At 59.5% G+C, this 14,986-nt stretch overlaps 1 long non-coding RNA gene across 1 annotated transcript; it reads right to left on the reverse strand.

Moving 5' to 3' along the window:
• Positions 1-8,618: 8,618 nt before the first annotated feature.
• LOC132360027 (uncharacterized) lies at positions 8,619-14,721 on the reverse strand. The gene is made up of 3 exons (XR_009501040.1): positions 13,641-14,721; positions 10,945-13,174; positions 8,619-9,814 (listed from the first exon to the last, which is right to left on the reverse strand). It is a non-coding gene; the product is annotated as an uncharacterized LOC132360027 (long non-coding RNA).
• Between the last annotated feature and the right edge of the window lie 265 nt (positions 14,722-14,986).

The raw sequence follows: 14,986 nt of genomic DNA on the forward strand, positions 1-14,986 counted from the left end.
CGCTGCCTGGTGTGGGAGTGAGCTCCCCATCCCGGGCGGACTCCAAGCTGGGGCGCCCACTCAGGGCTCCCCCCGACCTGAGCCGGCTTTCGGGAGTCACCGACAGGCACCGAAGCCACCCCTCCTCCCCCTCCCCCTGACTGCCACTGAGACCCGCCTCCCCACCCTCTCCTGGGAGCGGCCCTGGGAGGCACGGGGCCTCCCAACGTGCGCTGCAGCCCCCGCTGCGTTTCTGCTGCTCGGGGCGTTGCCAGAGCAGCTGGCTGGAGGGGGAGGCAGGTTGAGAGAGGCCTGCTTGGGAGGAGGGTGGTGGCAGACCTGGTCTCCTTCAAGGGACCCTCCGCCTGCCTGCCCTCCTGCATCTCTGCCCCCTGAGCCCTGCCCCACTCCTCCCCAGAAACCTGAGGCGGAAACCTCAGAATCTCCCACCTTCCCCTGCCCTGCAATTCCCCTCGGGCTGGCCCGTCCCCTGCCCCTGCTGCAGTGCCAGTATCGGGGGGCCAGGCAGCGCGGGTTTGCTCAGGGGTGACCGCATGGTCAGCACCCGGATGGGCATGACCTCGGACACTCCCAGCTTGTCAACTGGAAGGGACTTGGAGGCCGGTGTGTCAAAAGTTCTCAGATGCAGAAGGGCCACAGGGGCCAGGTACACTGAGGGGCAGGCCAGAGCCTGCACACAGCCATGCCACAGCCACTGCCTGTTTTTTTGGTTTTTTTTTAATATTTATCTATTTATTTTTGGCTGTGTCGGGTCTTAATTTCAGAACGTGGGATCTTTTGTTGCAGCGCATGGGCTTCTCTGTAGTTGTGGCGCACGGGCTTCAGAGCATGCGGGCTCAGTAGTCGCAGTGTGTGGGCTCTCTAGTTGTGGCGCACGGGCTCAGTGGTTGTGGCGCGCAGGCTCAGTTGCCCCAGGGCATGTGGGATCTTAGTTTCCCGACCAGGGATCGAACCCGCGTCCCCTGCACTGGAAGGCGGATTCTTAACCACTGGACCACCAGGGCAGTCCCCACTACTGCCTGTTTTGCCCAAGTAGCCGCGGGCTTCCCCGTGGGGCTCTGCTCTGTGACCCTGGTCGCTGGGCGTCATCTCCCCACCGCCCTGTGGGGCTTCGGGGCCTTCCTCCCAGCCAGCCCCGGCTCCAGATGGCCAGACAGTCCCAGAGCCTCCGGCTGGCCGGGCGCGGGGCTCCCGTGGCACCGGAAGAGCTGCCTGGAAAGGCAGGATGGGCACACCCTGTTAGGGGCTTGCCCACTGTCCCCCTGGGAGCCTTCCTGGAATCCAGGAAATTAAGAAGGACTCAGGCAGGACCCCCGAGGGGCCTAGTGGCCCCGCCTCTGTCTTGCTGCAGGACTCCCGGCCCTGTTCTCGGCTCTGCCGGGGAAGCCAGACCCTTCTGCTGCCCAGAAGCGGGCTGGTGCTCACGGGGAAGGCCAGCTGGGGCCTCGCGGGGAGCAGACCCTCCAAGTCCCCTCCACGTCCGCCTGCTCCTTTGCACCCCTGCTGCCGCCCTGCCCCCTGGACCAGGGCAGCGGCCGCCCGGCCGATCGCCCTGCGTCGTCCTTGCTGTGGCCCTGTCCACTCTTGGGCTGGCTCCGTGGATTCGAGTTGTTTACTAGTCCCTGTTGCTTTAGGAACAGACTTGAAATCTTAAAGAACTTGACCCACGAAGAGGTGGCTGCAGGGATTGTGCGGTCGCGGGGACAGACTCCTGTGTAGGCCGGGTTTGCAGGAAGCTGGTTGGTTATTCAGTAGCTTTACTTCACCGATACGTCCCAGAGGGATGAAAGCGCTGAATGTAAACAACAACAAGTCAGAAAAAGTCTAGGCGCGTGGACCCGCCCGAGGAGGGGAGCGGCGTCCTTGCCCTGGAGAGGGGCGTGGCTGCCTGCTCCCTGGGCCAGGCATCCAGCGAAAACAAAGGCCAAGGGTGCCACCCCGTGCACTGGGCCCCATGCAGGGTCAGGGACCTGCACCTCCCCAGACAAACAGGCTGTTCTCTCCAGCGCCGCGTGGCTGAGGGAGCCGAGGTTTTCCAGACGTCTGGGGAGCCGTCTCCCATTCCCCGCACTGCGCAGGCCCAGCTTGGTGGGATGCTTTGGGCGTGCAGCCAATGGCAGCGCTTGGGCCCTGGGGCAGGAGGGAGCACAGGGAGGCCGCTGGCCCGGGTGGGGCCCTCGGGCCCTGCTGACACCCACGTGCAGGCCTGTGAGGACCAGAGCTGGGCGCTCCACGCCGGGCAGGAAAATGACGCGCCCCGTGCAGCCCACTCCAGTTCAGTGCCGAGGGGGGCAGCCTGTGAGCGCAGGCCTGGCAGAGGCCCTGTCAGCCCTTCGCTGCATACCTGACACTCCCCAGGCGGCTGAGGTGAACCAGCCCCGTCCCAGCCCCGTCCCAGCCCCAGAGCCTTTAAGAGACCAGCGGGGAAGCTGCTCTTATGAGCTGCTGTGATAAAGGTGATGCACGTGTAGAGGCAACGTAGACAGACCTACGAGCGCCTCGATTACCAGAGCCTCAGTCTCTTCATCTATAAAACGGGGACAAGAATCAGGGCACCGCCCCAGGGTGCTCGGAGGATGGAGGTGACATAATCCTGCCACCTGGCAAGTGGTCAGTGCACGGGATGAGGCCTGGGTGCATGCCCAGGTACAGAGGGGCAAGGGGCTCCCTTGGGTAGGGAGGGAAGGCTTCTCATCCTGTGTCTGCCCTGGATGAGCCAGGCTGACCACGAGGACAAGGGGACCCGGCAGAGGGCATAGGACGCCTGGAAACTGCAAAGCCCCAGGAAGACCGCATGCTCAGAGGCTGGGGGGAGGGGCTGAACGAAAGGATGGCAGGGAAGGGCTGGTCCAGCTGGAGGGCCTGGCCGAAGGCCGAGAGGGGAGGCCTACCAGAACTTTCCTCCTGGGCGTTCCCTGCGCCCTGCTGCCTGTCAGGGCCTCTGGACAGTGCAGACCAGCTGGCTGGGGGCCTGGGCTAACATTTCCATTTAAAATTCCCAAGTTGCCCTAAAGGACCCAGCAAGAGCACAGAGTGAGGGGTGGAAAATGTTAGCGGAGAATCTGTCCTGTCCCTGGAGTTCTCCTGACCCTTCTCCTGTCCCTGCTGCCCCTGCAATGCTACGAGGTCTGCTCCCTGCAGTTGAGTTTCTTTACAAAAGAGGAAGACAAGGCTCAGAGAGGAAAGAGCTCTCCGAGTCCCACTGTTGGTCTAAGGCCAGATCGGCTTTAAATCCAAGTCTGTTTTATCACTGGGACCGGAGGGGACCAGAGAAGTCCACCATGGCCAGCAAGGATGGCCCATCCTGCACCGCACCCCAGATTCCCAGAGGGCCCAGAGTCCCTCTCCACCCCAGCGGTCAGGGGAGCCTGGTGGACACCCACCCTGGTGGCCCCTCCCGCAAACTACAGGTGCTCAGGAGTGTCCCTGAGGCTTCCCCTGGCCAAGGTCAGGACTGGCAATGCTGACCTTGGAAGTGGTCACGGCCACAGTGGTCTCTGCTGGGATGCTCTGAGGGCAGCAGGTCCGAAGCTGGTGGTGACGCCTGCAGCCCTGCCTGCGGCCCCAAGTCCCCTGCACTCAGCATCCCTGGTGCGTGTCCGTCTCTGAGTGCACGGAGGCCGAGCAAAGGACGGTGCCCAGCCCTGAAACGGGAGAATCTAACAGCAGACCCTAGAGGGGACCCAATGATCAGTGTAGACCCACACCGTGGGGCTCCCAGCCACTGCCCTTCTCCAGGAAAGCCCCTTCCATGGGGTGCCCAATGGCCAAGTCTGGGCCTGGTCACCCTGCCCACTGCCCTAAGTTGCTGGTCCCGGTGTGGGCCCCTGACTCAAGCTGACCAATCAGAATTTCCTTCCTGGAAATCTGGCTCTGCTTGGCCCACAGAGGAGCCCTGAGGGCCACACCTGGCGGCAGGGCCCCTTCCTCATCCATAAAAGAATATTAAAAATGACATTTTCCAAATATGTTGGCATAAAGACGAGTATATGCATATTATATGTGGAAACATTTTCTTCAACCTAAAAGTTCATTTTTTTTCCTTCTGATTTGAGAAGAAATAAAAACATTTTGGGGGGCACTGAGCCTGCTGTGCCTCTTGGAGGCCCCCCAAGGTCAGCGCTGCAGGCTCGCTGGTCTCACTCCTTTCTGACCTGGGAGATGCCTCACCTCCTTCCTGTCCGTCTCCTTTCGGCCTGAGTTGCCCAGAACAGGATTCTGAGTGCTGGTGGCCTAAGAACTAACACGGCCTTCCTGCCGTGGCTGCGCCTCCGAGCGAGCCTGAGTGTCACTCATCACCCCCGCAGTCCCGGACCCCATTTCACAGGTTAGGACAGTGAGGCCTGGAGAGTCAGCTGCCTTGCCCGGGGCCCCGCTGTGGGTCCAGAGCCAGGTTCCAAGAATTCATGTGCAGCTTGTTCTTTGCAAGGAAAGATAAGCAGCTTCCTTCCCAGTTTCTCCTGCCCACTCTTTCCTTCCTTCCTGGTCCTTCATTCGTTTGCACTTAGGCCGGGGTCGCAGCAGGATGGAGCTGGGAGAATGAGTCTGGGGGTGAGAGGACAGCGAGGGTGGACAGAGCAGACAAGTGGGCAATGGCTGCTCCAGACCCTCTCAGGTGCCACCCCCTCTGGGCATGAGGCCAGTTCCTACGGCATCCCTGGGTCCCCCACCCTGTGAGGCCCTCGCCAGGAGAGGTGTCCCCAAGGCCACCTGCAGGAGGAGAGTCCCTTCAGGGATATGGATCAGGGCAGAGGTGCTGCCCAGCTGCCTCTGGCTCCAGGGAGAAACCCTAGGCCCCACGGAGCTCCGGCAGCTTTTCCTGAGAACAGGAAAAGAAGCGGGAAGTGGGGATGTAAAAATAGATGCTACAGCCAGTCGGGGCAGGACTGCAGTTGGCCGGCCTCACGTCTTCCTTCTTCTGAAGGTTGGGCTTGGGCGCGCCCAGGCTCGGAGAGATGCCCGCTGGGCCTCCCTCCCCTCCTGCTTCCCGGACACCTCCTGGGCCCCCAGCCCCAGGAGGCACATGCACGGGCCACAAGGCCTCTGGGCGGGCGCTGTGATTCGCCGTGCTGGTGGCCAGCAAGGCTTCTGCGCCCCTGAGCCTCCGCCTGCTGGCGACAGCTTCCCTCCAGGGCCGCTCGGCTGGGTGAGCCACACCCACGGCACCCAGTGGGTGTGCTAGAGATGTGGTGCCTCCGTCACCTCTGCCCAACCCCCCACCCAGAGGGGCTGACCCCCTCTGGAGCTGCCTCTGACCTCTAACCTTTCCCAGGCAGGTTAAATGGAAGGTGTGCGAAGAGGCAGGGGTGGGGCTCATGACTATCTTTCCAAAGACCAGCCAGTGCTGTAGCCCCCTCCCAGCTCATCCTCCCTGCACCGCCCCTCAGCCCTGCGCTGGGGGCTGAAGCCCCAGGACCCACCGATTCCAGCTTCTGCCCGATGCAGCGGGAAGGCACTGCGTGTGGTCCCGAGGCCGGCCTGCCATTCTGCTGTGTCCCTCCCTGGGCAGTCAAGGTCCCCTGCGACCTCTGTTTCCCCATCACCCAAAAGGAAATTCAGCTTCCGCCTCCTTAAGAGAATGGGAGACGGAGCTGTGTAAACTGTAAAGTGCTGTGAGGGTGCGAAGGGCTGCTGCCCCCTGCAGGAAGCAGGGTTTCTCTCGGAGGCCGCAACAGAGAAGCACCTGCAGCTCCTGCCAGCTGCCCCGCCTCCACCCCACGTTTCCCTCCTGCCCCTGGGTCCCCAGGGAGTCGGTCATCTTCCGGCCACGCTCAGCTGATGCTGAAGGTGAGTCAGGTGCGATGATGACCCAAGCGCAGGTGAATCACGGAGCAGGAGGGGGAAGTGGGTTATTACCGGGACTGTCTCTCTGAGAGGCCGAGAGAGCAAGAGTGACATCACTGCCGGCTGACCTCACACGCACGAGGCCCCTGCCCGAGCTCCAACGGCCCTCTGTCCCCCTCCGCACCTGCTCTGTCCCCGCAGGCTGCGCTGGGCCCTGGCTCTGAGGACCACAGGCTGCTGGGAAGCGCGGGCACAGAGCGGCAATGGGGGCCGTGCCCGCCTGGAGCCACCCTCACAGAGGCCTCAGCTGTGAGCCTTTGGCACCTGCTCCAGTGAGGTTAATTCAGGGGGTTCAGGGCGAGTGAGAGGTGACACTGGGAAATGTAAACTTTAAACTGTATCAGTGTTTGTAAGTTGGGTTTGGCATTTAAAAATTTTACCCAAGGGACTATACTCAATATTTTGTAATAATCTATAAGGGAAAAGAATCTCAAAAGAATATATATATATATGTGTATAACTGAATCACTTTGCTCTACACCTGAAGCTGACACAACATTGTAAATCAACTATACTTCAATTAAAAAATAAGTACATTTTATTTATTTAAAAATCCTCATCCAGTGGAAGTGGCTCTGGCCTCTGAGGCCCTTTGGGAAAGCCACTTCAAAGGTCTAAGCTCCCCGGGCTGGGACAGGGCACGGGAGGGGCACTGGAGGGGCTGGGGCAGCCTCGGGCAGTGTCGTGGGCCCTTAGAATGAGCGCCCCTTCAGCGTTGGGCCCTGGGCGCTTCACTCGCTTGACCCTGGTCCCAGTCCCGCAAGCTTTTCTAAGTTCATGGGGGACACTGAGGCCTTGGGTCTGGGATGGGAGTCAGGAGTCGGCTTGGTGGGGTACGGACCGCGAGGGCTGCCCGAGGGCCCCCACCAAGAGCAGGTCTGGGGGCAGGGTCTGTCTGTCCTTCCTGGCAGAAGGCAGCACCTGCACAGCCTCAGCTGGTGACAAAGGGGCAGAAACGCTCTGGACGTGGACAGAGGGCGCCGGCACAGACGCTAATGAAAGGCCAGGGCAGTGGGAGCTGAACCAGCCTGCGGCTTCCTCGAGGCCCGGCCGCTGTGACTGTGATCGTGGTAACAACACCAGTGCCCATCGTGGGTGCTCAGGCTGCTGGTGTGGGATGTCTGGACACTGAACGGCCGGGAGCTCAGGAAGCCCCTCCCCACGCGATCTCACTGATGCTGCCCTGGCTGGCTGGGCTGGGGGATTATTACTCTATTGTTTTTAAAGTGCCCTGTTGTCATTTTTTGATTACGGAAGCGATCCAAGCTCATGATAAAAACCTGTGAGCACTGAGTGGGTGGTGCTATTCGCTTGGTTCATGGTTCATGGATGGGGAGGTGACGCAGCCCATCGCAATTCATCAGTATCAGCAGCAGGATGACAAAAAGGATTTAGTCACCGTCCTTTGGGACACAGCTGGGTAAGGCTGCTGGCAGACAGACAGCGTCTGCACCCCGGCCCTCCCAACCTAAAGCTGACCAAAAATGAGGGTATTTTCTGCACAGTCCTGGGAGGTGAGGGCAGGAGTGGGGGCAAAGAGCAGATGCTGGCACAGTCCCCCAGCCGCTGGTGGCCGCAGCCCACAGGGCGACTGCCCATCTTGCTTCTCCAGCTGCTTCCTGCTGCCGGATCTGGGGCTGGGGGTGGGACAAGGGCTGGGCTGCTCTGATGCCCTGGTGCTTCCCGGGGTTAGGGGAGGCCACTGAGAGCTGGCAGGCGCGGGGTGGCCCCTTTCATCCACGCGCAGGCACCTGAAGACCTAGGCTGGGCTGCGTGCGTGAGGCTCCTCTGGGGAGCACGGGAGACAGGGGTCCTGCAGAGGAACTCTGTGCTGTACATTTTTGTGGCCCTGATTTTAGTGACGAGCCCCTTCGCCCAACCCAAACCATCATGTGCTGAGGAACACAGATCACCTAATTCATTCTCATGAAGTCTCACCGTGAGCTGCTGATGTGACCATCACCACTCCATTTCACAGATAAGGAAACTGAGGCTTGGGGGACGATGTTCACATGTCCAAAGCCACGCAGTACTAAGTGGCTGAATTTGACTTGAACCATTCCAAGCCCTTCCCCCGTCTCCCAGCTCCCCGCCCACACTCGGCTCTCCAGGCCCTGATGCTGTGGACACCATGCTGCCGCCCACCTTCAGTGAGCAGGGGCTCCCAGAGCCCAGCGGTGACCAGGCAGCGGGTGTGACCTCCTGGGGACTGCATTCCACCGAACCCGACACACACATTTTTCCCAGGCCTAGGTGTGAAACTTCGGGCGAGGGTGGCCAGATCTGGGGAATCTCCCAGAGCCCCTGGGCTGATCTGGGAAGATGTGCTTGTGTCTGGATGCTGCGCCCCCACCATCTGGCCCAGAGCAGGCCTTCTGTGTTTGCCAACCGTGCCCCGGGGACAGGTAGATCATGGGCACACTTGGCTTAGAGACGCCTGGGCCTGGTTTGGGCTGAGAGTAGGGAATGGGAAAGGATATCAGACAGGGGCGGGTGCTGAGAAGGGGGAGGGCCAAGTGCAGAATGCTGGTGGGCACTGCAATCAACGCTGGTGCCTAAGGGGTCCGCTAGGAGGGTCTCAAGTTCAGAACACCTTGCAGGGGGGTTGCAGGGGCTTGAAAAAGCCTCCAAGTCACCCGTTTCCTGTGACTTCATTGGTGTTGGGGTGCAGGTTATCTGGCCTCCTTTAGTTTTGCTGCATGTTTTACTGTTTGGCTAATTAATCTTGGTCTGACAAACTTTCTTTTTGGAAGAAAATGTTTATTCATGGGTGTTTGGCCTGAAAAATACTATTGCTGGGTTTTCTGGCACCTCCAAACATTTAGGAGACACATGTGGAAGCCGAGCTGGGCGTCAAGGCTGCCTGCAGTGTCCCTCTGGGCTGGGAGCCCGTCCAGGTCAGGCCAGGCCCACCTCGGAACCACCTCTGACCCAGAGTCCAGACCGAGGCCAGCATAGAGGCGGCGGCAGCACCTGCTTGTTGAGTGAATAACTCGCCTGGCTGGGGGACGGTTTCTGGAACGGAGGTGCCAAGAAGGTGAGAGAAGCCAGGCAGGAGGGCAGGGCTGCGTTAGTCTCTCAGGGTGTAATTCTTCTTGCCCTTGCAAGAAGGGTGCAATTTACATTTTTACTTATTTGAAATCACACAGTAATTCTTTTTTTAAAAAAATTAATTTATTTTTCGCTATGTTGGGTCTTCGTTGCTGCACACAGGCTTTCTCTAGTTGCGGCGAGTGGGGGCTACTCTTCGTTGCAGTGCGCGGGCTTATTATTGCAAGGGCTTCTCTTGTTGCGGAGCACAGGCTCTAGGTGCACGGGCTTCAATAGTTGTGGCACATGGGCTCAGTAGTTGTGGCTTGCGGGCTCTAGAGTGCAGGCTCAGTAGTTGTGGTGCATGGGCTTAGTTGCTCCGCGGCATATGGGACCTTCCCAGACCAGGGCTCGAACCCGTGTCCCCTGTGTTGGCAGGCGATTCTTAACCACTATGCCACCAGGGAAGTCCCACACAGTTAATTCTTGAACACAGTCTCATATAAATCAAAGTGTTACCAATAAAATCCAAGTCCATCTTGATCAAGCCCCTTTATTGTGCCCCCCGACTCCCGGTATATTCCCTGTTTTGTTTTGGTGCCTACTTTGCCGGATTTTTACTGATATACAAGCTCGTGCCTATATAAACACATAGTTTGAGTTTTGCGCCTGTGTGTGTGTTTAAACTCAAAGGGTGTCGCTCTGTATGTATCATGCTGTAAACTGCTTTTCCCTTGAGCAGACTAAATCTTGGAGATTCTGTCAGTGCGCATAGACCTTCCTTATGACCTGCGTCTGCTGCGGAGGACCCAAGGCTGCAGCAATGGCCCCCACAGGAGTCAGCACGCCCACTTTACGGATGAGGAAGTTGAGGCTCAGAGAGGTTGGGTGACTTGCCCGGCGTCACCTCCAGCTGTGTGAGGGTCCGGTCTGGCAGGGACTGGGAGAGGGGCAGGTGGGAGTGGTGAGTGTGGAGCACAAAGAAAGGAGTGGCAGGTGAAGGGGACCCCAAGGGCAGAGCCCAGATGCCCGAGGGAGGAAATCAGTCAGGGCCTCTGGGAGTCTCAGCGATTCCAGATGGATCAGGGGGGAAGCTGGCACTCAGCTGGAAGCCGAGGAATTCTGCAGGCCCCGTCCAGCCACACGCTCACTCTCCCTTCCGGGGCCGACTCCCCGGAGCCTCTGTGGCCAGGGTGCTCAGGGCTGGGCGATGACTGAGTGGGCCCTGTCCTCCAGGACACATGGCCCGGGCCCACTGCCATGCCAGGCGGGCCCAGGGGCAGGGGCAGGTCCTGCCCACGTCCATCCCCCACATCCCCATGACACCAGCTCTGGGTGGCCTCTGCCGGGTGCTCATTCCCCAGGACTTAGGTCAGGGTGAGGCACGTGCCAGAAAGACCAGGCCACCCGGGCAGGCCCAGGGTGTGGCCTGCAGTGCTTCCCACGAAGGCCGAGCCGGCCAAGGTGCAAATTGGGGCAGGCTTCCCAAGGAGGTGGAAGGACGCAGGGAAGTGGCCTCCAGCCTCCTCAGCGCGCTGCTTCCTCCTGACTCACTGCTGGCCTGCCCACCTGTGGCGGGAAGTCACCAAACCTCCCCAGACTTAGGAGCACCTGCCGGGTGATGGACCTTGCCCCACGCTCCCCACATGCGCCTGCCTCAGCTGACCCACTTCCCAGGCATTTGGCTGAAAGAGGCCAGGGCAATCCCGAGGGGTGGGGTGGGTGCGGCCAGGGTGTGTCCATGGCGCCAGCGCCCATGCAACATTCTCGGCCTGGTTTCCCAGGGCTGCGCCCCACCTGACCACCTTGTGCCTGTCCCCTTGGAGGCCACTGGCTTATTGACAAGGCCACTTGTGCCCAGCGGCTCGGGGCATCGCTGCCAGCAGGCCGTCAGTCGGGGCCTTCCCAAAAGAGTCCCAGGGAGGAGCGTCCTTGGGCTTGGTCTGCAGGTTCCGTGCACCCCAGGCCCTCCTGCTCTCCTGGCTGCATGACTTGGACCAGCTACCGCTGGCCCTTCAGGCTTCCTGACCTACAGTGGAGACTCTCAGATTCCATCTCACACACCGTTACCTGGATCTGACGGAGCCCGGTGTTCAGAAGGAACGGAGTGGAGCTGACCACAGGCTGCTGCATCGGGGTCAGGAGCAGCTCTGCTTTCTGAGTCGGTATCTTGCCCAAGCCGACTTACTCCCATCAAATCCCGTGGGGCTCACTTTTGGCGTTCTCAGTTCGGCTGCAGAGCAGAATCTCTTGGGGAGCATTTTTTTAAAACTTTCATTATGTGAAACATTGTTAATATTTTACACCAAACTTTTTACATAAGTAGACAGGATTTATACTGAACTTTCATATCCCCATATCAACCATCAACTCATGCCCATCTTGTTTTATTTATACTCTACCCAGTTCCCCTTCTCCCTACATTGTTTTGAATCAGACAAAGGAGGTTTTTTTCTTTTTTCTTTTTTTTTTTTTAAGTACAAGTGCCAGACTCTCACCCCCAGGAATTTAATTGAGTCATCCAGGCTGGGGCCCAGGAAAAGTGTATTTTAGCAAAGCTCCCTCCTGGGACGCACAGAGGTGCAGCCAGTGGGGAGGGTTTAGAGCCAGCAGATCTGTGGAGCTGCTTCCAGGAGGGTCTGGGAGACACCGCGAGACCCTAGAGAGGTGGTACATGGGGTGTCAACCCAACAACCCTGACCTAGAAGTTCAGGTTTGGACGGCCCACTCTGAGGGCGCACAACACCTTCACTCCAGACGAGGGGAGAGAGATCCCATCCCACTCTGATGTGGACGGTCTGGAGGGGGTGCTGACAGCTCCATCAATCCCATGCTTGGGAAAGCAAAGACCAGAGTGGATAAACCCACCCGGAGAGTGGTTAACTGGTCAACCACAAGGCTGCATGTTCCCAGGGGCTGTGCCAGCCAGTTGCTATCAAAGGAGATCCTGGCGCTGGCAGAGCTGGCCCACAAAGGATGCTTTGTTCACCTGTTAAAATAAACACTTCCCCTGGATATTTACTCCCGGGACTCAAATGTAATATGGGGTGTAAGTTACTCTTTAACAGGAGACTTGATCCAGGCCACCAAGCTCTCCTGAACTAATTTCCTGGAAGAAAGGCATCCCTCCGCCAGCCCAGGTGTTTATTAACCACTCCCCGTGGCAGTCAAAGAGAGGCTGGCCGTGGCCATCACCCGGACCCCAGGTTCACCCTGAGAACCCTGGTCCTGAGGGCCAGCCTCCATCTTCCCTGAAGAAGAGTGGAGGTGACCAGCGAGTCCTCGCTGTCTGGGAAGTGAAACCAGAGGCTCAGCAAACACGTGTTTTCCTCTGGTCTGTTCAGTTCCCACTTGGAGAGAATACGAGTGAACTTGGGCTCCTAGCCGGAGAAGGGGGCATGCAGATGTCCAGACAAGCCCCTGGCACCAGGGCCCAGCACACACCCACAGCAACTGCCACCAAACCTGGACTTCTAGGTCAGGATCATTGGGTTGACATACTTGACACATCAATCTTTAAGGGTTAAATATAACTTCACGAACTTGGGGGCATTTACAATCAAAATTTTCAAAGCCCAGTCAATGATGCAGTGAGAGGTGATGGTCAGAGCTGTCGTGAAGGAAAGCTGGCTGCTAGTCTCTGCTTGTCACACCGATTGGATCAGGTGGACACCTGACCTGAAGGCAGCTCACGCACAGGCTGGCCATGCCCTGTAGCCTGGTGCAGAAAGATGGGCTGGGCCAGTCAGATGTCCCCCTCAGGTATCTGGACCAGGAAGAGAGGAGGGGAGATGCCCCGGGGAGGAGGGTAATGCAGCAAAATGTCACATGGGCCCCGCACGGCACCATGACCTCATCCTCGGGCCAAGACCAGGAGGAGGAGAAGAGTGGGCAGAACAGGCACCAGGGAGAAGAAATGCTAGCAGGGGGAGGCCTGAGGGATGCCGTGACCTTCCTTCTCCCAGATCCAGTTCTGCTTCCAGGAGGCCCGGGGGCCCCAATGCTTTCCTTGGGTTCCCCAGGGATCCTGTCGTGCCCAGGCCGACGTGAGGACAAGCCAAGTGAGAGCATCTTGGGATGGACGTCTGTGGACACTGGAGCCTGGTCTCCTTCCGGTCTGCCTCGGTTGACAGGAGGGGCAGGAGTGGAGTCGGGCTGTCCCCTGCACACGAGGCTGGCTCTGTGCCAGTCCAATGGGCACCTTCAGGTAAATGTAGGTCAGCTCGCATTGGCTCACATGCTGGGATGCTAGCACCTGGCTGTAGGTGTTGGGTGCAGGTGGCCCACCTGTGGGAGGGGCCTGGTGAACAGAGGGACAGTGTGGGTGGGAAGGGCCCGGGGAGGTCCTGGCCAGTGGTGACACTAGCTCCCTCTGTGCTGTGCCTGTATTTGACTGCAAACTGGGGACTGGAAGACAGTCCATCTCCTGGAGAGGGGACAGAGCCGGGCAGCAAGGCAGGACCTTTGATGCCCAGCTTTGCGCTCAAACAGTGGCTAGGAGGCAGGGGGCCAGCTCAGCCTGCTAACTGGATGCACCAGGGGGCTGGAGGCGAGATGACACTGGGCCCAAGGCCACCCTCCAGGTTACCAGAAATTGACCTTAGGGCCACAAGACTAACTGTGGCCCCCAGGCACTGGTGCGGTGGGGCTCCCAGCCTTGGCCAGGGATCGCGGGGAGGGAAGGGAAGCAAGCGTTCAGATATGCAGCTCTTCCCCGGTGACACCTGGGCGCCGGGCCCTGTGTTAGGAAAACCTGCTGTGCTCACCTGTGACTCACTGACTGGGCAGAACTGCAGGCGGCTGACGACCTTGCTGGAGCCTCTGCTCCAGGCTTCCTTCAGAGGCAGGCTCTTCCGAGGGTCTTGAACTTGTGTGATCAGAAGCTCCTCGAGGGCTCCTTAAAGCACAGGCTGCTGCCTGCCCGAGTGTGTGATGCCACAGGTCTGGGCGGGGCCTGAGGACCTGCATTTCCTACCGGTTCCCAGATGCTGCCGCTGCTGCAGTGGCCCCGGGACCCCACTCTATGAGAGCCACCGCTGTGGCTGAAGCCATTTCAGAGAGGACGTATTTTCAATCACTCTGCACCTGCTTCCTTTTGGAAGGGGACTGCAGCCCCGTCCAGTGCGCCTGAACCACCTCTCCTGGACGACTGTCTCCAGGGTGCTGGGGCTCGAGGGCAGGGATCTGGGGAGTGAGGGCAGAGCCCTGCTTCCTTCGTGAAGGTGGGGTGTGGAGACCTCTAGGCAGTGCCTGGGGCTCAGGGCACAGCTCACCTGTGGAAAGGGGTTCTTGGCAGGGATGGGGACCCAGGGACCCCACTTCGATGGCTGGCAGAGGCTCTGAGGCCAGTGGCACCTCAGCACACGGGATGGACTTTGGAGCTGCTCCGGCTCCCCGGGTGAGGGCACGGGAGGCCACAGTGCTGGTTTCACTGGAAAAGCCACTGGGTTTTGAGGCCAGAGAGGAGATGCAAACACAAGGCTCCTCTCTGCCCTTTTCAAAAGACAGAATGCCCGCACTTCAATGGCAGTGTCTGCACTGAGTCCGGCCATTGTTCGCAGGAGGTAGAACCCCAGCCTCCAGGACAGGCGGCTCCTCTGTGCTCCCCACAGTAGTCCCTTTGTGGGGTGGGGGAGGCGCTGGGCCCCAGCCAGTCTCCTGGATACTTCAGGACACTGGCAGGTCCGCTGTGACGTTCCCAAGCCCCAGGCTGGGGTACCAAGTCACCTGAAGGAAGGTGATATGAAGGTCAGGGGAGAGAGCAGAGGCATGGCTGCCAAGCCGAGGTACCTGTGTGCAGGGCCGTGTACTGGGCACCCCTGCGATTCCTGTCACGTTCATTTGAAAGGTGTCTGGAGGCTCAGGATGAGTGGTCAGAAGCTGACTCCCAGGAGAGGATGCAGGTGCGGGTGGCTTCTTGCGGAAGTGGCCCCAGGGGAGACTGCGAGGGTGGAGGTGAGCAGGCTTTGTAACACTCTGGAAGAGGAAGAAGCCAATCCGGGGGGTCCTCAGGGGAGTGCCGCCCTGGGGGACGTGAGCTCCCGGCACTCCTGGCTCCTCCCTGGGCCAGCCCCCAGAAGCAACTTTGCAGGGGCTGCAATGGGGGAGGCCA

Source organism: Balaenoptera ricei, chromosome 2, assembly GCF_028023285.1.
Source record: "Balaenoptera ricei isolate mBalRic1 chromosome 2, mBalRic1.hap2, whole genome shotgun sequence".
NCBI classification, from domain to species: domain Eukaryota; kingdom Metazoa; phylum Chordata; class Mammalia; order Artiodactyla; family Balaenopteridae; genus Balaenoptera; species Balaenoptera ricei.